The sequence below is a fragment of the Hyperolius riggenbachi genome, chromosome 11 (genome assembly GCF_040937935.1).
Source record: "Hyperolius riggenbachi isolate aHypRig1 chromosome 11, aHypRig1.pri, whole genome shotgun sequence".
In the NCBI taxonomy this organism is placed as follows: Eukaryota; Metazoa; Chordata; class Amphibia; order Anura; family Hyperoliidae; genus Hyperolius; species Hyperolius riggenbachi.
Genome location: NC_090656.1, coordinates 242446324 through 242467140, shown reverse-complemented (window position 1 = coordinate 242467140; position 20817 = coordinate 242446324). Strand labels below are relative to the sequence as shown.

At 49.8% G+C, this 20817-nt stretch overlaps 1 protein-coding gene across 9 annotated transcripts in view; it reads right to left on the bottom strand.

Annotated features, from left to right (window-relative positions):
- SHANK2 (SH3 and multiple ankyrin repeat domains 2) overlaps positions 1-13803 on the bottom strand; it is a 992023-nt gene extending 978220 nt beyond the window's left edge. For all 9 annotated transcript variants that reach the window (XM_068260601.1, XM_068260604.1, XM_068260605.1 and 6 more), the window contains exons 1-2: positions 13737-13803; positions 9196-10114 (exon numbers count right to left, since the gene is read on the bottom strand). The gene's annotated coding sequence lies outside the window, so the exon portion shown is untranslated. The remainder of the gene's footprint in view (positions 1-9195; positions 10115-13736) is intronic.
- Positions 13804-20817: the final 7014 nt, after the last annotated feature.

The following is a 20817-nucleotide window of genomic DNA, read 5'->3' as shown; positions in this document are numbered from 1 at the left end:
AAGCCAGCTGGACTCAGAGCCCAGCGCGGAGAAGTAGACAGCGGAGACCGGGGGACTTGCGCCGGCGGCAGCTTCACAGATTGTGATCGGTTTCATGCTGAAATCGATTCACAATCTGTTTGCAGTAAAGGCAGCCATACGATCCCTCTCTGATCAGATTCGATCAGAGAGGGATCTATCTATTGGTCGATCTGATGGCAAATCGACCAGTGTATGGCCACCTTAAGAGTTTGTCTTGGTTCACAGATGGACAGTTCAGTGTCCGATCCGAGGCAGCCTTGTGTCCAGTTTCAGTCCGGAGCGGAAGCGTTTCCACCACAGATGGTCTATAACTTTCAGTTCAGGCTGATAATGGATTGCAGATATGAGACTGTGATTATAGATACTGTAGTTTAATAATGCTAAGGCTGAGGAGTCTGGAAGGCAGGAGGAGAGGTGTGGGAAGCAGGCAGAAGCCACAGAAGTGCTGTATACGGTGTACAGGCTGCTCATAAAGGGGACATGTCTGTCATTAAATGGCGGGGGGGATGGGCAGACCTTAGTACAGGAGCAATAGCTATAATCACCTCGTGAATAAGGGGGCTGTTTGGAGTTTATTTCGTACATTTCTCCCATGTTGCTGTTGCTTACACTAGGCAGTAAAAATCTGACAGATCTGACAGGTTTTGGACTAGTCCATCCACTTACGAGGGAGTTTCAGCATTTCCTCTATTCTTTACAAAAGTAATACCTGGAAAGATTCAGTACAAAGATACCAGCCAGCCTCCCTGCTCATACGCACACTAGTTTGTCAGTTGGAATGAGCAATTGCCATTTTGGATGTAAAAATAAAAGGTGTAAAGAAATCCCCCCCATAAGAAGATGGACTAGTCTAAAACCCTGTAAAAAGCTAAAGTTAAGTTACAGCGACGTAGGAAAAAATACATTTCTAGTGCGTTTTACTTTGGAACAAATGTACATTTTTTACGTGTCTTTTATTATTTACAATTTTTCACTATAGTGGTCCTTTAATTAACAATAAAAGGACCTAAATGTCAGGCAGAGTTTGGAGTGAGGATGTGCGCGACAGACGGCCAGCGAGCGTCCTGTCACATGTATCGCTGGCTCGCTTCATTGCGCTGGAATAATTTATAGCCTTGCCCAGGGAATTATAAAAACTGGGGCAAAGAAAGGAGAGCGATAATGGTGAAAGGAATATTCCTCTGAATGGAGCCGGAACTGCTGCAGTATTCCTCCGGATTCCCATTAAGAGCCGCGATAAGTTTGTGGAAGGGCCCCGCAGAGACCGCTGCGGCGCACAGGGGCTGGCTAACTACAGGCGGCAGAATGGAGAGGATATTTATGGGAGCTGAAGCTGGCTGAGAAGCGGAGTTCCTCCACAAGAGTCGCACGCTGCGATCAGCACAAGCTCCGGCATAATCGCAGGAATTACACCAGCTTTCATTCTGTAAGGAGATAACTCCCAGCATTGTCATGCAGGTAACCTGATCGCCGGTCATTGTCTGCTGCGGCCAGGAAAGGGGGGCGGATACCCTTATAGGATGCGCAGCCTAGATTGCTGCCTCCGTGGATAGAAAGTGTTCCGAACTGCACTGCTAATTTTACAAGTGTGTGACCTATTTCTGCATACAGCATGCTCCGTGTTCCTTCCTATCCCTCCAGGGGGGCCACGTGAGGAGGAACTACAACTCCCAGCCTGCCCCGCTGGATAGAATGTTAATGGAACAGTCCCGCCAATTAAATGGGGCAAGTTGGATGTAAAGTGGACTAGTTACCCAGAGCAACTACCTGAACATGGATTGTGATTTGGTTGCAGCTCTTAAAGGGAAGGTCCGAGGTGATTAAAAAGCAAACATCTACTTACCTCGGGCTTCCTCCAGCCCCTGGCAGCCGTCCTGTGCCTTCGCCGCAGCTGCGGTCCCCTCCGGTGCAAAATGCCTCCTGCGCTCCAACTCACAGAGTCGCACTGATGTCATCCGGACTGTACTGCGCAGGCGGGGTAGTTCTGTGCTTGCTCAGTACAGTCTGGATGACATCAATAGGACTCGGTGAGCCGCATGGTGAAGTGCAAGCAGATGCCAACCTCGCGAGGCCGGCATCTGCACCGGAGGGGACCGGGAGCCACCAGAGATGCGCTGAGGGAACAGGATGGCCTGCCAGAGGCTGGATGAAGCCCCAGGTAAGTAGATTTTTAATCACCTCAGACCTTCTTTTTAAAGGGATACTTAAAGAGAAACTCCGACCAAGAATTGAACTTTATCACAATCAGTGGCTAATACCCTCTTTTACATGAGAAATCTATTCCTTTTCACAAACAGAGCATCAGGGGGCGCTGTATGACTGATATTGTGGTGAAACCCCTCCCACAAGAGACTGAGGACCGTGGTACTCCTGGCAGTTTCCTGTCTGTGAACCTTGTTGCATTGTGGGAAATAGCGGTTTATAGCTGGTTCCAACTGCCAAAAAAGCATGCAGCAGCTACATCACCTGCCAACAGTAAAAATGTCACCATGTGATAAATGTCAGAATGTAAATCAGGGATTTAAAATATTTTACAATGGGCAAACACTGACTAAATCATTTATACATAATTATTGGAAAAATGAAGCACTTTTTTTTTATTACATTTATTTCACTGGAGTTCCTCTTTAAGCCTAAAAAGGAAAATAAAAAAGTTGAACTTACCTGGGGCTTCTTGAAGCCCCCTACAGTCGTCCTGTGCCCGCACCGTCCTTCCTAGACCCTCCAGCAAGCAGTGGCAACCCCTTCAAATCTGGCAGTCGCATAGCCCCCATAGTCCCTCTTTTGGAGGGGCAGTCCCTCTTTGGGAGCCCTGTCCCTCTTTCCTCCTCATTTGTCCCTCTTTCTATGTAAATATATTTCTCTACTAAAAAATATTTGACTCTAAACTTTATTCCATCCTTTAAATTGATATAATACTAATTGTGAAATGTTAATATGAAGGAAAATGAACCAGGATAGAAAGGACAAGTGTGGTTTGAATTATAAAACAACATATTTTTCTGATGAAATCTTTATGGTATGCGTGACTAGGGGTGTGACGGGGCCGTGATCAGGGGTGTGGCAAGGGCGGGGCATAAGTGTCCCTCTTTCCAAAAAGTTAGGAGGCATGCGGTCGCTGCTAGTTGGAGGGTACTGGACATGTGTGGCCCCGACCCGCGCAAACCCTCATCGTGGCGCATAGTGACGTCACAACATACGCCAGCATCACATGGAACAGGTGCTCACGGTGACGCCAAACACCGGAGGAGGCCTGGAGTCGCACCGCCGGAGAGGTGAGACCTGCGGCACAGATTCTCTTCTGCTTCCATAAACTGAATGAATCAGAAAGTCAATTGGGCCGCAATATCGAGTAATGCATTTTGCATGCTATTCCAATATGGCAATTCCTGACATGTCCTCTGCAATCTGTCAGGAGGTCTCCCTAGCTGGAGTTTGTTGTCTTGAGGCATTCCTTCAGCTCTTTAGCTTTATGTTTTTAGGGGTGCCTAAATAGACAAAGGAACAAAAGCTACCCTTCAACCCATACCTACCGTAACTTTTTCCTATTCTAAAGGTGCTTACACACATGCAATTTTGATTGGCCAATCACTGACCGATTTTACCGGTTCCATGTAGTATGAGGACCAACAGATTATTGTAGGGAATCTCTCATACTACATGGAAATGATAAAATTGGTCAATCAAAATGAGATGTGTGTCCTAAACAAAGCTCTTTCTACATGCCTCACCCTAACCTTTGAACCCTCGTTAGCAGTTACTGACCCTACGCTTCACCTAAGCCCCTCCTATAACTGCGCCAGAGCGTCCAGAAAAAGCTACAACAAAACGTTTTCTACATCCAAAAGTAACAGCACACAGGAGGAAAAAATAAAGTCAAAATTGCTTTTCTGTCCCAGCAGAGTTAGCTGCATCTACGCCAAGCAGTCTCATTCCTCCTGCTGCAACAGCACCGGTCTTGGTTGCTCTGACTTTATTGTTCCTACTAGTTTTCCTGTAATAAAAAGTAAACAAAACAGCAAGACCCCTCTCACTGCCAGGGGTCTGTTACTGTCTCCGGTGATACCGGTCACCAGAGACAGTAACCGAAGTGCAAGCTCTAACGGCAAGGATCCCAGAGAGAGAAGAAACTGACACCGATATCTCAAGATCCCCTCACTGTATCTACGCCGATTTCAGGAGACCGTATCCCGTTACAATTCTCCATTGTCTCCCGTCATAGCTTTATGTGTGCTGATTTCTCCTCCACACCCCTTATTCCTTGTAATAAGTACTTAATGAGATAGATAGATAGATAGATAGATAGATAGATAGATAGATAGATAGATAGATAGATAGATAGATAGATAGATAGATAGATAGATAGATAGATAGATATGCAGCACCAACATCTTCCGTAGCACTGTACACAGTAACAAACGTACACAATTTGGAGCATAGATACATGAGCAGTCCACAATACTGGACTGGTATCTAGCCACACAAATACCGATACACACTGTACAATCAGGACAACCAGCGACACAAGTACCGATACACACTGTACAATCAGGACAACAGTACCGATACACACTGTACAATCAGGACAACAGTACCGATACACACTGTACAATCAGGACAACAGTACCGATACACACTGTACAATCAGGACAACAGTACCGGTACACACTGTACAATCAGGACACCAGTACCGATACACACTGTACAATCAGGACAACAGTACCAGTACACACTGTACAATCAGGACACCAGTACCGATACACACTGTACAGTCAGGACAGCAGTACCGATACACACTGTACAACCAGCGATACCAGTACCGATACACACTGTACAATCAGGACAACCAGCGACACAAGTACCGATACACACTGTACAATCAGGACAACAGTACCGATACACACTGTACAATCAGGAAAACAGTACCGATACACACTGTACAATCAGGACAACAGTACCGGTACACACTGTACAATCAGGACAACAGTACCGATACACACTGTACAAACAGGACAACAGTACCGATACACACTGTACAATCAGGACAACAGTACCGATACACACTGTACAATCAGGACAACAGTACCGATACACACTGTACAATCAGGACAACAGTACCGATACACACTGTACAGTCAGGACAACCAGCGACACAAGTACCGATACACACTGTACAATCAGGACAACAGTACCGATACACACTGTACAATCAGAACAACAGTACCGATACACACTGTACAAACAGGACAACAGTACCGATACACACTGTACAATCAGGACAACAGTACCGATACACACTGTACAATCAGGACAACAGTACCGATACACACTGTACAATCAGGACAACAGTACCGATACACACTGTACAATCAGGACAACAGTACCGATACACACTGTACAATCAGGACAACAGTACCGATACACACTGTACAATCAGGACAACAGTACCGATACACACTGTACAATCAGGACAACAGTACCGATACACACTGTACAATCAGGACAACAGTACCGATACACACTGTACAATCAGGACAACAGTACCGATACACACTGTACAATCAGGACAACAGTACCGATACACACTGTACAATCAGGACAACAGTACCGATACACACTGTACAATCAGGACAACAGTACCGATACACACTGTACAATCAGGACAACAGTACCGATACACACTGTACAATCAGGACAACAGTACTGATACACACTGTACAGTCAGGACAGCCAGTGACACAAGTACCGATACACACTGTACAATCAGGACACCAGTACCGATACACACTGTACAATCAGGACACCAGTACCGATACACACTGTACAGTCAGGACAGCCAGTGACACAAGTACCGATACACATGAATGATCTATGAAGACATTGCCAGTACATTCAATAAAATCCACAGAAGTAGGAAACACTAGGGAGGAGATTCCTGCCCTTGTGAGCTTACACTCTAGATAAGGGTGCTGGATAGCGTACAGGTTAAGGTGATGTAAAGCCTGAGACATTGACCAGGGTTTGAATCCTGAGGTACATAGTATCTAACCCGGCGGGGTACATAGTATCTAACCCGGCGGGGTACAATCGTATCTAGCCCGGCGGGGTACATAGTATCTAACCCGGCGGGGTACATGGTATCTAACCCGGCGGTGTACATAGTATCTAACCCGGCGGGGTACATGGTATCTAGCCCGGCGGGGTACATGGTATCTAGCCCGGCGGGGTACATAGTATCTAGCCCGGCGGGGTACATAGTATCTAGCCCGGCGGGGTACATAGTATCTAGCCCGGCGGGGTACATAGTATCTAGCCCGGCGGGGTACATAGTATCTAGCCCGGCGGGGTACATAGTATCTAGCCCGGCGGGGTACATAGTATCTAACCCGGCGGGGTGCATAGTATCTAACCCGGCGGGGTGCATAGTATCTAACCCGGCGGGGTGCATAGTATCTAACCCGGCGGGGTGCATAGTATCTAACCCGGCGGGGTGCATAGTATCTAGCCCGGCGGGGTACATAGTATCTAACCCGGCGGGGTGCATAGTATCTAACCCGGCGGGGTGCATAGTATCTAACCCTGCGGGGTACATAGTATCTAACCCTGCGGGGTACATAGTATCTAACCCGGCGGGGTATATAGTATCTAACCCGGCGGGGTACATAGTATCTAACCCGGCGGGGTACATAGTATCTAACCCTGCGGGGTACATAGTATCTAACCCGGCGGGGTACATAGTATCTAGCCCGGCGGGGTACATAGTATCTAACCCGGCGGGGTACATAGTATCTAGCCCGGCGGGGTACATAGTATCTAGCCCGGCGGGGTACATAGTATCTAGCCCGGCGGGGTACATAGTATCTAGCCCGGCGGGGTACATAGTATCTAGCCCGGCGGGGTACATAGTATCTAACCCGGCGGGGTACATAGTATCTAGCCCGGCGGGGTGCATAGTATCTAGCCCGGCGGGGTGCATAGTATCTAGCCCGGCGGGGTGCATAGTATCTAACCCGGCGGGGTACATAGTATCTAGCCCGGCGGGGTACATAGTATCTAGCCCGGCGGGGTACATAGTATCTAGCCCGGCGGGGTACATAGTATCTAGCCCGGCGGGGTACATAGTATCTAACCCTGCGGGGTACATAGTATCTAACCCTGCGGGGTACATAGTATCTAACCCGGCGGGGTATATAGTATCTAACCCGGCGGGGTACATAGTATCTAGCCCGGCGGGGTACATAGTATCTAACCCTGCGGGGTACATAGTATCTAACCCGGCGGGGTACATAGTATCTAACCCTGCGGGGTACATAGTATCTAACCCGGCGGGGTGCATAGTATCTAACCCTGCGGGGTACATAGTATCTAACCCTGCGGGGTACATAGTATCTAACCCGGCGGGGTATATAGTATCTAACCCGGCGGGGTACATAGTATCTAGCCCGGCGGGGTACATAGTATCTAACCCTGCGGGGTACATAGTATCTAACCCGGCGGGGTACATAGTATCTAGCCCGGCGGGGTGCATAGTATCTAGCCCGGCGGGGTACATAGTATCTAGCCCGGCGGGGTACATAGTATCTAGCCCGGCGGGGTACATAGTATCTAGCCCGGCGGGGTACATAGTATCTAACCCGGCGGGGTGCATAGTATCTAACCCGGCGGGGTGCATAGTATCTAACCCGGCGGGGTGCATAGTATCTAACCCGGCGGGGTGCATAGTATCTAACCCGGCGGGGTACATAGTATCTAGCCCGGCGGGGTACATAGTATCTAACCCGGCGGGGTGCATAGTATCTAGCCCGGCGGGGTGCATAGTATCTAACCCGGCGGGGTGCATAGTATCTAACCCGGCGGGGTGCATAGTATCTAACCCGGCGGGGTGCATAGTATCTAACCCGGCGGGGTGCATAGTATCTAACCCGGCGGGGTGCATAGTATCTAACCCGGCGGGGTGCATAGTATCTAACCCTGCGGGGTACATAGTATCTAACCCTGCGGGGTACATAGTATCTAACCCGGCGGGGTATATAGTATCTAACCCGGCGGGGTACATAGTATCTAACCCGGCGGGGTACATAGTATCTAACCCGGCGGGGTACATAGTATCTAACCCGGCGGGGTACATAGTATCTAACCCTGCGGGGTACATAGTATCTAACCCGGCGGGGTACATAGTATCTAACCCGGCGGGGTACATAGTATCTAACCCTGCGGGGTACATAGTATCTAACCCGGCGGGGTACATAGTATCTAGCCCGGCGGGGTACATAGTATCTAACCCGGCGGGGTACATAGTATCTAGCCCGGCGGGGTACATAGTATCTAGCCCGGCGGGGTACATAGTATCTAGCCCGGCGGGGTACATAGTATCTAGCCCGGCGGGGTACATAGTATCTAGCCCGGCGGGGTACATAGTATCTAACCCGGCGGGGTACATAGTATCTAGCCCGGCGGGGTGCATAGTATCTAGCCCGGCGGGGTGCATAGTATCTAGCCCGGCGGGGTACATAGTATCTAACCCGGCGGGGTACATAGTATCTAGCCCGGCGGGGTACATAGTATCTAGCCCGGCGGGGTACATAGTATCTAGCCCGGCGGGGTACATAGTATCTAGCCCGGCGGGGTACATAGTATCTAGCCCGGCGGGGTACATGGTATCTAGCCCGGCGGGGTACATAGTATCTAACCCGGCGGGGTACATGGTATCTAGCCCGGCGGGGTACATGGTATCTAACCCGGCGGGGTACATAGTATCTAACCCGGCGGGGTACATAGTATCTAACCCGGCGGGGTACATAGTATCTAACCCGGCGGGGTACATAGTATCTAGGCAGTTCCCCCTGGCTCTCCCTGCTGTCACTAAACTCCACGGCGGGGTTAAATACTATCCCCCCTCCAAGTTGTCGCAGCTCCCAGGGAGAGGTCGTTCGAGGTCTGGCCCCAAATTACCCTTATACAGGGCGCACAGCATAGCATCTCGCCGGGCGCCAAAATGAACTGCTTTGGAATCCTGTACGTAAAACAGTAAAGAGTCTTAAGCCAATGCTGCCCAATGATCCTGGCCGCCCGTGGAGCGCACCTTAAGCGGCTGCAACTCTGAAGCGCTTTGAGTCCGCCAGGAGAAAGGCACGATATAAACATTACAAGTCTTATTCATAAAAAGGCACTTACCTGTGTCTGCGCTGACCAGGCGCTCATCAGAAAAACGACAGTCCAGCCTCCGTGTCACGAAAGAAAGACCATATCCCGACTGACCAAACTACAGATATTGGGGGTCCCAGAGAAGCTGCTCAATTACACCAATCAGGGGGATCCCAGAAAAAGCTCCTGAGTTACAACGATGAGGCGGGGGGGTCACAGGGCAGCTCCGGGGGGGGTCCACCAGGGTCAGAGGAGCTCCTGAGTTACACGATCAGGGGGTCCTCCAGCTCCTGAGTTACACAATGAGGGAGACCACCAGCTCCTGAGTTCCACGATGAGGGGGTCCTCCAGCTCCCAAGTTCCACGATGAGGGGGTCCTCCAGCTCCCGAGTTCCACAATGAGGGGTCCTCCAGCTCCTGAGTTATACGATCAGGGGGTCCTCCAGCTCCCGAGTTACACAATGAGGGGGTCCTCCAGGGTCAGAGCAGCTCCTGAGTTAGAGCGATGAGGGGGTCACAGGGCAGCTCTGGGGGGTCCTCCAGGGTCAGAGCAGCTCCTGAGTTAGAGCGATGAGGGGGTCACAGGGCAGCTCTGGGGGGTCCTCCAGGGTCAGAGCAGCTCCTGAGTTAGAGCGATGAGGGGGTCACAGGGCAGCTCTGGGGGGTCCTCCAGCTCCTGAGTTACACGATGAGGGGATCCTCCAGCTCACGAGTTACACAATGAGGGGGGCTTCCATGGTCAGCTGTCCGCAGGGATATCCTCAGTTTGGGGGTGTCTCTCTGCGTAGAGCCGGTCCTCAGAGGGAGCCTCAGTCAGGGAAGCAGAGTGGGGGGCTGTAGACGGGGGTCTCCTGGCAGAGCAGCGCTGATCTCCGGCTCAGGAAGTTGCCGATCCTCCTCGCAGCTGATCGCTCCCAGCCAGACAGTTGAAGCAAGTGGAGAGGGAGACCTGCGGAGGGAGGGAGATAATGAGAGGAGGAGGGGGGGGGGAGAGGAGGGGACTGTGTGCCGGCATCTCGCTATGCGGGGATCATTCGCTGCTCACCTGGCAGGAGAGAGGAGGAGGAGCTGCAGTACTCCAGTATCTGCCCCATTCTCCTGCTGATATCAGCCGCCTGCAACACTGCAAGCCTTACGCTGGGAATACACCGCTCGTTTCTGAGTCATTTAGATGGTGCGATAGATCATTTCCGACATGTCCGATCTCCCGCCTGATCGTTTCACCGCTCGGTTTCTGATAGCAGTGAATGGAAAAAGATACGAAAAACAAGCGGAAGATAACAGACTCGACTGCAGAATCCAGCGGCAAAAACGATCCGTGTATTCCCAGCATAAGAGATGTACAGCATGCTGAGATCTGTAGTACAGCAAGAGATAACGGCCAATTATCAGAGATGCTCTACTGGCGTCTTCCTGAGACCGGTAGTCCTGTCATGCTAATACACTGTATTCAATACATTCTGAACAAGTGATCTGAATAAGTATGCAGATCTGGTGCAGCTATTTAAAGGGGAACTGAAGTAAGAGGTATACGGAGACTGTCATATTTATTTCTTTTTAATCAATACCAGTTGCCTGGCAGCCCTGCTGATCTATTTCTCTGCAGTAGTATCTGAATAACACCAGAAACAAGCATGCAGCTAATCTTGTCAGATCTGACTTTAAAGGACTTACGAGGCCAAAATGTCTAAAAAAAGCAAAGTACCTGTAAGCTGTTTAAATGCACGGAGGACGCCGTCCGCGCCCTCCGTGCAGTTCCGCCGGGTCACCTTCCTGAGATCGCCCCCCGCGCCGACCCCGACCCCCCAGGCCGGGTCGGGCTCTCGTGCCGCTCTCAATATGGCCGCTTCCATTGGCCGCGGCTGCGCAGTCCGCCTGGCCGCGAGTGCGGCTGCGCAGCTCTACGGCCAACCCCCCGAACCACGCACTGTAGCGTGGATCGGAGGGGTTGGCCGTAGAGCTGCGCAGCCGCACTCGCGGCCAGGCGGACTGCGCAGCCGCGGCCAATGGAAGCGGCCATATTGAGAGCGGCACGAGAGCCCGACCCGGCCTGGGGGGTCGGGGTCGGCGCGGGGGGCGATCTCAGGAAGGTGACCCGGCGGAACTGCACGGAGGGCGCGGACGGCGTCCTCCGTGCATTTAAACAGCTTACAGGTACTTTGCTTTTTTAGACATTTTGGCCTCGTAAGTCCTTTAAAGTCAGAAACACCTGATCTGCTGCATGCTTGTTCAGGGGCTGTGGCTAAAAGTATTAGAGGCAGATCAGCAGGACAGCCAGGCAACTGGTATTGCTTAGATGGAAATAAATATGGCAGCCTCCATATACCTCTCACTTCAGTTATCCTTTAAAGGGAACCTAAACTGAGAAGGATATGGATTTTTCCTTTTAAAATAATACCAGTTGCCTGAATCGCCTGCTGATCCTGTGTCTCTAATACTTTTAGCCACAGCCCCTGAACAAGCATGCAGATCAGGTGCTCTGACTGAAGTCAGAAGTCAGACTGGATTAGTTGCATGCTTGTTTCAGGTGTGTGATTCAGCCACTACTGCAGCCAAAGAGATCAGCAGGACTGCCAGGCAACTGGTATTGTTTAAAAGGAAACATCTGTATCACTCTCAGTTAAGGTTCCCATTAAAGGGACACTGTAGGGGGGTCAGGGGAAAATGAGTTGAACTTACCCGGGGCTTCTAATGGTCCCCCGCAGACATCCTGTATTGGCGCAGCCACTCCCCGATGCTCCGGCCCCGCCTCCGGTTCACTTCTGGAATTTCAGACTTTAAAGTCAGAAAACCACTGCGCCTGCGTTGCCGTGTCCTCGCTCCCGCTGATGTCACCAGGAGTGTACTACGCAGGCCCAGTATGGTCTGTGGCTGCACAGTACGCTCCTGGTGACATCAGCGGGATCGAGGACACGGCAGGCAACGCAGGTGCTGCAGACCAGTGGTTTTCTGACTTTAAAGTCTGAAATTCCAGAAGTGAACCGGAGGCGGGAGTGGCTGTGCGGGCACAGGATGTCTGTGGGGCAGCATTAGAAGCCCCGGGTAACTTCAACTCATTTTCCCCCGACCCCCTACAGTATCCCTTTAAAGCACACATCCGAGGAAAAAACAACCTGACTCTCGGGCTTCCTCCAGCCCCTGGCAGCCGATCTGTCCCTCACCGCAGCCACGGCGTCCTGAGGTCCCCTCTGGTGCAGATGCCGACTTCGCCAGAATAGCATCCTCTGCGCCTGCGCAAATGCCCGGCTGCCCCCTGCCGCGGCTGCACACTCGCTCACACAGGCGCAGAGGATGCCAGAGGATGTCAGCATCTGCAACAGAGGGGATTCCAGGAAACCAGAGCTGCAGTGAGGGACAGATCGGCTGCCAGGGGCTGGAGGAAGCACCGGGGAAGTAGATCTCGTTTTTTATTTTTCCTCTGAAGTATCCTTTAAAGGGATACCAAGGTGAGAGGGATATGGATGACGAATTATTTGGCTGCAGTAGTGTCTGAATCACACACCTGAAACCGGCATGCAGCTAATCCTGTCAGACTTCAGTCACCTGATATGCCACATGCTTGTTCAGGGGCTATAAAAGTATTGGAGACAGAGGATAAGCAGGACAGCCAGGTAATATGCATTGCTTAAAATGAAATAAATACGGCAACCTCAATATGGCTCTCACCTTGGCTTACATTTAAAGGAAAACGGAAGTGAGAGGTTTATGGAGGCGGTTATATTTCCTGTTAAACAATACCAGTTGCCTGGCTGCGCTGCTGATCTCTTTAGATGCAGTAGTGTCAATCACACGCCAGAAACAAGCATGCAGCTCATCCAGTCTGACTTCAGTCAGAAACATCTGATCTGCTGCATGCTTGTTCAGGTGCTATGGCTATTAGTATTAGAAACAGAGAATAAGCAGGACAGCCAGGCAATATGAATTGTGTAAAGGAAATAAATATGGCAGCCTACATATACCTCTCACTTCAGTTGTCCTTTAAAGGGAACTTGAGGTGAGGGACATATGGAAACAGCCATATTTATTTCCTTTTAAACAATGGCAAAGTGAGTGACAGCTGCCCCTGCACGTTCTGCATGTGCCCCCCTTCCCTCACCTGTCACTCCCTGGCTACCCAAACAGGGGTGATCTCTGCTTACATAAAGGGGGTTACTCTGTGGCTGCTCAAAGGGGGGCACTCTGAGGCTACCTAAAAGGGGGGCTCTTTCGCTTCCCTGAAAGGAGAGAACCGTCTACCCAAATGGGGAGGGGGGTACTCAGTAGCTACTTAAGGGCTGGGGGGGGCACTCTGTGGCTACTCAAGGGGGGAGGGGGGCACTCTGTGGCTACCTAAAGAAGGGGCTACCTAGTACTGGGGTGCACCTCAGAGTAGTGAGTAACGAGGGGGGGGGGGGGGGGGGGAGTGCTTATACTTGGGTGAAGCAAAATTAAAAAATAATGTAATTATTAAAGAAAAAGTAAAGAAAATCGATGTAAGTGCAGTGCATGCTGGTGTTTGTAGTGCAGTCATGTTTGCTCATGACACGTGTTCCTCTCCCGGGAGCTGAAGGTCAGCAGCAGGGGAAGGTTACCTCACTCTGCAGCAGAGACCCCCGAGTCCGACTCCCCGACCATCCTGTAGCCCCAGCACGCGCTCCGCCTCCTACGTACGCAGTACGCACCGGAAGTCACAGCCACGCCTTCTCACTCCGCGCTCTACGCACCGGAAGTCACAGCCACACCTTCTCACTCCACGCACGCTCTACGCAGCGGAAGTCACAGCCACACCTTCTCACTCTGCGCGGCACCTGCAGCCGCCTGTCCCGCGAGCGCCCCCTGCTGGCCGAACCAGCTGAACTACAGCCAATGAAGTCATGTAAGCACGTGGAAAAATAGGTGAATTACAGTATCGCAGTATAATGCTATAAATGGTGCTGGAAGTGGCCTACAAAGTACTAAAATATAGATGGAAATGTGTCCATTATGGGGTATAATAACCACATGATAGAGATAAAAATGAGGGAAATGCATGCTTATTGCAGTAAACTAAGAAATGGATGAATGACAGCTGACCACATGGGGTGTTCCAACACTTTAGCATACCCGACAGAATAGCATACATTTAAAGTAATATTGTCCTTTTTAGTAGAATCAGTGTCCCCTTGCCTGCGAGGTACACAGCAACAAGCAATCATTCCACTGACAGGCAATGGCCTTTTTTCACCATTGCCCACTGCCTGCAGGAGGCCCATCCTAAATAAATGTCAATAATAAACCACTCCCACTTTTAGGGCACACCCCTAGGCCACAATTACAATCTGGTATTTTTACCCCACAAGATGGCAACCCCCCCAGCACTGTAACATGTCAGAAGCTGGACTGTATTTTGCCATTGATGGCATTACTTTGGAACTAAAGATGCACACACATGCACGATACCTGTCACCCAGGGTTCAAGGCTTTTTGCTGCCTGAGGTAAATGTGTGAGGATGCCCTCCCCCCAAACTTGAGACATGAACATGCTGCAGCTAAACACAATAACACACTGGCTGGCTGTGAGTCTGTGACAAACTGCTCACCCTCAGCCAGCCGGCTATCCTCCATTCCTCCTCAGTCAGGGCAGCAGTGGCATCTACTCCCTTCTGCTGTGCAAGTCAAATTAAACACTGCTGCTCTCCTGCCTCCCCCCCCCCTCCACACTCACTGTCAGACTCCTCACACAGCACAACAAGCTGCTTTTCCCCAATGCTGCTCTCCTGCCTCCCCCTCCTCACTCACTGTCAGACTCCTCACACAGCACAACAAGCTGCTTTTCCCCAATGCTGCTCTCCTGCCTCCCCCTCCTCACTCACTGTCAGGCTCCTTACACAGCACAACAAGCTGCTTTTCCCCAATGCTGCTCTCCTGCCTCCCCCCTCTTCACACACTGTCAGACTCCTCACACAGCACAACAAGCTGCTTTTCCCCAATGCTGCTCTCCCCCCTCCTCACTCACTGTCAGACTCCTCACACAGCACAACAAGCTGCTTTTCCCCAATGATGCTCTCCTGCCTCCCCCCTCCTCACTCACTGCCATACTCCTCACACAGCACAACAAGCTGCTTTTCCCCAATGATGCTCTCCTGCCTCTCCCTCCTCACTCACTGTCAGACTCCTCACACAGCACAACAAGCTGCTTTTCCCCAATGCTGCTCTCCTGCCTCCCCCCTCCTCACTCACTGTCAGATTCCTCACACAGCACAACAAGCTGCTTTTCCCCAATGATGATCTGTTCACCTTGCTCTCCTGTTCTGACTGCATGCTGTAAGTGTAAACACAGTACAAACATGCTGCCCCTGCAATCTCTGCACCTGATGCAAATCTTTCACCTTGCTTAATGACAGAACCGGCCCTGGGGCCAATTTATGTTTGGACGCATCCCTTACCTAGACGGTTGGTGATGAAATGTGTTGCTTTAGAGCAGGGGTGTCAAGCTCGAATACAAAGTGGGTCGAAAGTGTACACTGGAACCTAGTCACGGGCCAACCTCAATGTCTACTGGCCAACTTCCTCCCTTATAAAGTTCTCTGGTGTCTAGTAGTCCTTCCTCCCCTATACAATTCCCTGGTGTCTAGTGATCCTTCCTCCTCTATACAGTTTCCTGGTGTCTAGAGACCCCCACCCTCCCCTATATAGTTCCATAGTGTTTAGTGCTTACCCCCTCCCTCCCCATATGGCTGTCCTGGTGTTCTAGGGCTTCACCTCACCATATGGCTTCCCTGGTGGTCTAGAGTGGGCCAAACATAATGCAAAGCGGCAAAACCACTTAAGAGCCAAATTTAATGGCTCTGAGGGCCAAAATTGGCCCACGGGCCAGAGATTGACATGTATGCTTTAGAGCAGGGGTAGGGAACCTATGGCTCGGGAGCCATATGTGGCTCTTTTGATGGCTACATCTGGCTCAGTAGGGGTTGACACAATAAGCTACAATGATCAAACAGCGCAGCTTAGTGTGGCAGCGCAAATGCAATCTTCAAAATGGGCACGCTACTGCTGTAGCATGCACTACTTACTTACTCACCCTACTCTAAAACGAACGGCTGCTCCAATTGTCCCACTCTGGACCCTGTCAGGTCCAGTGACTTTGTAGGACGAAATCCCCGTAATTTGGCCCAAGAGGCTGCCTGCCAAGCGACAGGCAGCCTATTGGGCCAATCAAAGTTTGGGGATCTTGTCCTACAAAGTGAACCAACACCAAAGTAACCTAGATAATTGTACAAGCTGTTAGTCGGCATTTCTCCTGTCTGGCTCTCGGGGAAATTGCTGAAACCCAAGAGAAGCTGAAGACGTGTCTGACACTTCCGCTGCCTGGCGGGTCAACTGTATACACCATGGCAACAGGGACGTGAGCCCTACTGTCCCAGTTTGAAAAATATTGTATGGCTCTCACGGAATTACATTTTAAAATATGTGGCGTTAATGGTTCTCTCAGCCAAAAAGGTTCCTGATCCCTGCTTTAGAGACTAGAGTAGGGACAACAGTGTGGTGTGTATCATGGAACAGCTTTGAGAGGGAGGGGTGAGGAGGAGAACAATGGGTTCATATCTCTCAGGAACGCTTCGGGGCCACACATGCCACATTCTCAGCAGAGGCAGCCCGACCAAAAACCTGTTAATCGTACGTCCCAGCTGGGCCAATTTGCCTTGGGCTGTCCTTGGTTGGGTGGTAGAGTTCCGTGTCCCTCGGCAACCACACCTATGTCCCGTCACGCACCCCCACCGCCTTCCTGTGCTACCCCAGCTCAGGGTGATTGCTCAGTGGTAGCCATGCTTATCTCACCTCCTCTGAACTCCTGCAATATCTGTCCAGCCTCTCACTGCCCACCGCTCAATCTAGTGCCTGCTTCTCCCCCTACGCCTCGTGATTACACTCAAAGTGAGGAGAAAGAGATGCCGGGCACTAGAGTGAGCGGTGGGAGGTGAGAGAAGCACTGCTACCCCTGCTGGGTTGGAGAGCACAGGATGGGGGAGGGGCACTAGACACCACCAAGGATGCTATATAGGGGAGGAGGGAAGCACTAGTCACCAGAAGGAGGAGGGAACTTTTAGATTACAGTAAAAGGGAACTGTATAGGGGAGGGTGGGGGCACTAGACACCAGGGAACTGTATAGTGGGGCACGTCACATGCAAAATTGGAGCGTGGCTTAAGGTGTAGCGGGGCAGGTCTTAGTTCCCCTTTTTCCTGGCTCCAAAAGTTGAGAAGTATGCCGTAAGTCTGTAGGAGACTTAAAGCAGGAAAGATAACATTGTGGCCATTAAGATAGAGGCTTTTACTGTATCTTATGCCAGATTGTTATTATTAATAGTAATAGCATTAGTATTTTATTACTAATAGTAATAGCGATAATATTTTATTACTAATAGTAATAGCGATAGTATTTTATTACTAATAGTAATAGCGATAATATTTTATTACTAATAGTAATAGCGATAGTATTTTATTACTAATAGTAATAGCGATAGTATTTTATTACTAATAGTAATAGCGATAGTATTTTATTACTAATAGTAATAGCGATAGTATTTTATTACTGGTAGTAATAGCAATAGTATAGTAATAGCGATAATATTTTATTACTAATAGTAATAGCGATAGTATTTTATTACTAATAGTAATAGCGATAGTATTTTATTACTAATAGTAATAGCGATAGTATTTTATTACTAATAGTAATAGCGATAGTACTTTATTACTAATAGTAATAGCGATAGTATTTTATTACTAATAGTAATAGCGATAGTACTTTATTACTAATAGTAATAGCGATAGTATTTTATTACTAATAGTAATAGCGATAGTATTTTATTACTAATAGTAATAGCGATAGTATTTTATTACTAATAGTAATAGCGATAGTATTTTATTACTAATAGTAATAGCGATAGTATTTTATTACTAATAGTAATAGCGATAGTATTTTATTACTAATAGTAATAGCGATAGTATTTTATTACTAATAGTAATAGCGATAGTATTTTATTACTAATAGTAATAGCGATAGTATTTTATTACTAATAGTAATAGCGATAGTATTTTATTACTAATAGTAATAGCGATAGTACTTTATTACTAATAGTAATAGCGATAGTATTTTATTACTAATAGTAATAACGATAGTACTTTATTACTAATAGTAATAGCGATAGTATTTTATTACTAATAGTAATAGCGATAGTATTTTATTACTAATAGTAATAGCGATAGTATTAATCAGCATGAGAAGGCTGGCAGCCCCCGGCGGCTCCCTGCGTTTGTTTGTCCGGCTGCTGTTTACTCGCCGGGCTGCCAATAAAGCCGGCAGATATGTCAGCGTCCCTCTGGCCAGACTGCGGCTCTTGGCATGGGAATCCCAGTCTGGATGGCAGAGTCAGAGCTGAGGCCAGCCCCGAGCTGGAGCCCAATGTAGGTTAACGTCTCATTCTGCAGGTCAAACTGTGTGTGTGATATAAAGTGTGGCTCAACCTCCCATTATTCCCTAATGTGCGCTGGGAAACGCCCGCTAATGGCAGATCCTAAATCATGTGCTCTGCGTAGTCCCCACTCCGGGCGGGCCGCGGCCTACGCTACCCAATTAGGGGTTTCCTGAGAACGCTTAATTCAGCGTGAGAAATCCTGTTAAGCCCTCCCAGTCTTCAGCGCTGGAAAGAACATAGATAGACCCCCTGTGACTTAATAAAGCGGGAAACACGGGGCAGGAAAGACCTCTTTTCTCGTATCCTATCCTATTGCCTCTTGTCCTAAACCCCAAACTGATCATTGTCATAGAGAAGAACAAATATTTATTTATAGATTATTTGGTCAGTGTTTGCCCATTGTAAAATCTTTCCTCTCCCTGATTCCTCTCCCTCTCCTGTCTAACTAGACGAATAGAACTGCGGCTGTGGCGTCATCAGGAGCTTAGTGCGCAGGTGCAGTACGGCCGCGCAGCCGCAGTTCTCATCGTCTACTTAGATGAATAATTAGCAGATTACTGGCGGCGTGGACCGGAGCATCGGAGGAAAACGGTGCGGGACATTTCAGCTGCAGGGGGCCGATAGAAGCCCCAGGTAAGTGGCAGTTTTAGCTTTTTGACAGGTAACGGAGAACCCCTTTAAGCCACTGCTGAATATGAAGATCAGTGGCATAGCTAGAGATCCTGGGGCCCTATAGCAAAGCTTTTATAGGGTCCTTAGATGTAGGCACTCTTAAAGAGAGTCTGAAGCGAGAATAAATCTCGCTTCAGACCTCCTAAATAGCAGGGGCATTAGTGCCCCTGCTAAAACGCCGCTATCCCGCGGCTGCACGAGGGTCCCTGTCCCCCCAAATCCCCTCCGTAATGCGGGGGAGCGCTTCCGCATTGGGGCAGGGCTAACCGGAGGAAGGGCCACTAGACACCAGGGAACTGTATAGGGGAGGGGAGCCACTAGACACCAGGGAACTGTATAGGGGAGGAAGGGGGGGCACTAGACAAGGGAACTGTATAGGAGAGGGAGGGGGGCCACTAGACACCAGGGAACTGTATAGGGGAGGGAGGACCACTAGACACCAGGGAACTGTGTAGGGGAGGGGGGGCACTAGACACCAGGGAACTGTATAGGGGAGGAGGGGGCACTAGACACCAGGGAACTGTATAGGGAGGGGGGCACTAGACCCCAGGGAACTGTATAGGGGAGGAGGGGGCATTAGACATCAGGGAACTGTATAGGGGAGGAAGGGGACCACTAGACACCAGGGAAATGTATAGGGGAGGGAGGGGGGCCACTAGACACCAGAGAACAGTATAGGGGAGGGAGAGGGCCACTAGACACCAGGGAGCTGTATAATAGAGGGAGGGAGGCCACTAGACACCAGGGAACTGTATAGGGGAGGGAGGGGGCACTAGACACCAGGGAACTGTATAATAGAGGGAGGGAGGCCACTAGACACCAGGGAACTGTATAGGGGAAGAAGGAGTCCACTAGGGATTGAGCTTGGCCCGCAACTTGGTCCAAGTGTTCAATTGTGAACTGCTTTGTATTTGAGTTTGGCTTCCCTCTCTTATCCCAACCAATGACGTCACTGCAGAGAAGTCACTCCCGCCCCCGCTTACCGCTCCCTTTCACCAAACAAACTGTCAGAGCTCCCGTATCCACAGAACAGAACGCAAACAAGAACGCACAAGGAGAAGATTTGCCAAAATCCTTGAAGCGTCTGCTGATCACCTGGAGGGGAACGTTTTATTCCATCAATACCGCCTCCCCGCTCTGTCTTGCTTCGATGTCAGAAGCGTCAGACTAGCTCTGCAGCTAATTAAGCTGCAGTTAGTACTTAGTGGAGGAGACAGAGGTGAGCAGGATATTAATATACCGACTGTGATATACGCTGATGTACGCCGCGCACAGAGCTTCCTCGCAGGATTCTGTTATTCATGGCGGCTTCCTGTGTCAATTGACACTGATGGTAATTGATGTGTGTGGTGGGGGGGGGGGGGGTGTTTATTAGAAAGCAACTCTTTGCTGTCACAGCGTTCAGGTGATGCTTTGCTGCAGGTGGCAAATAAATTTGAAGATCAGAATGGAGATATGGATCCTTGCGGTTAAAAAAGGCCTCCGTCAGCCGGTGGGGACGGCGCGTTGCTGCGGCGGGCAATAATTACCTCTTTGGCTTAACGTAAA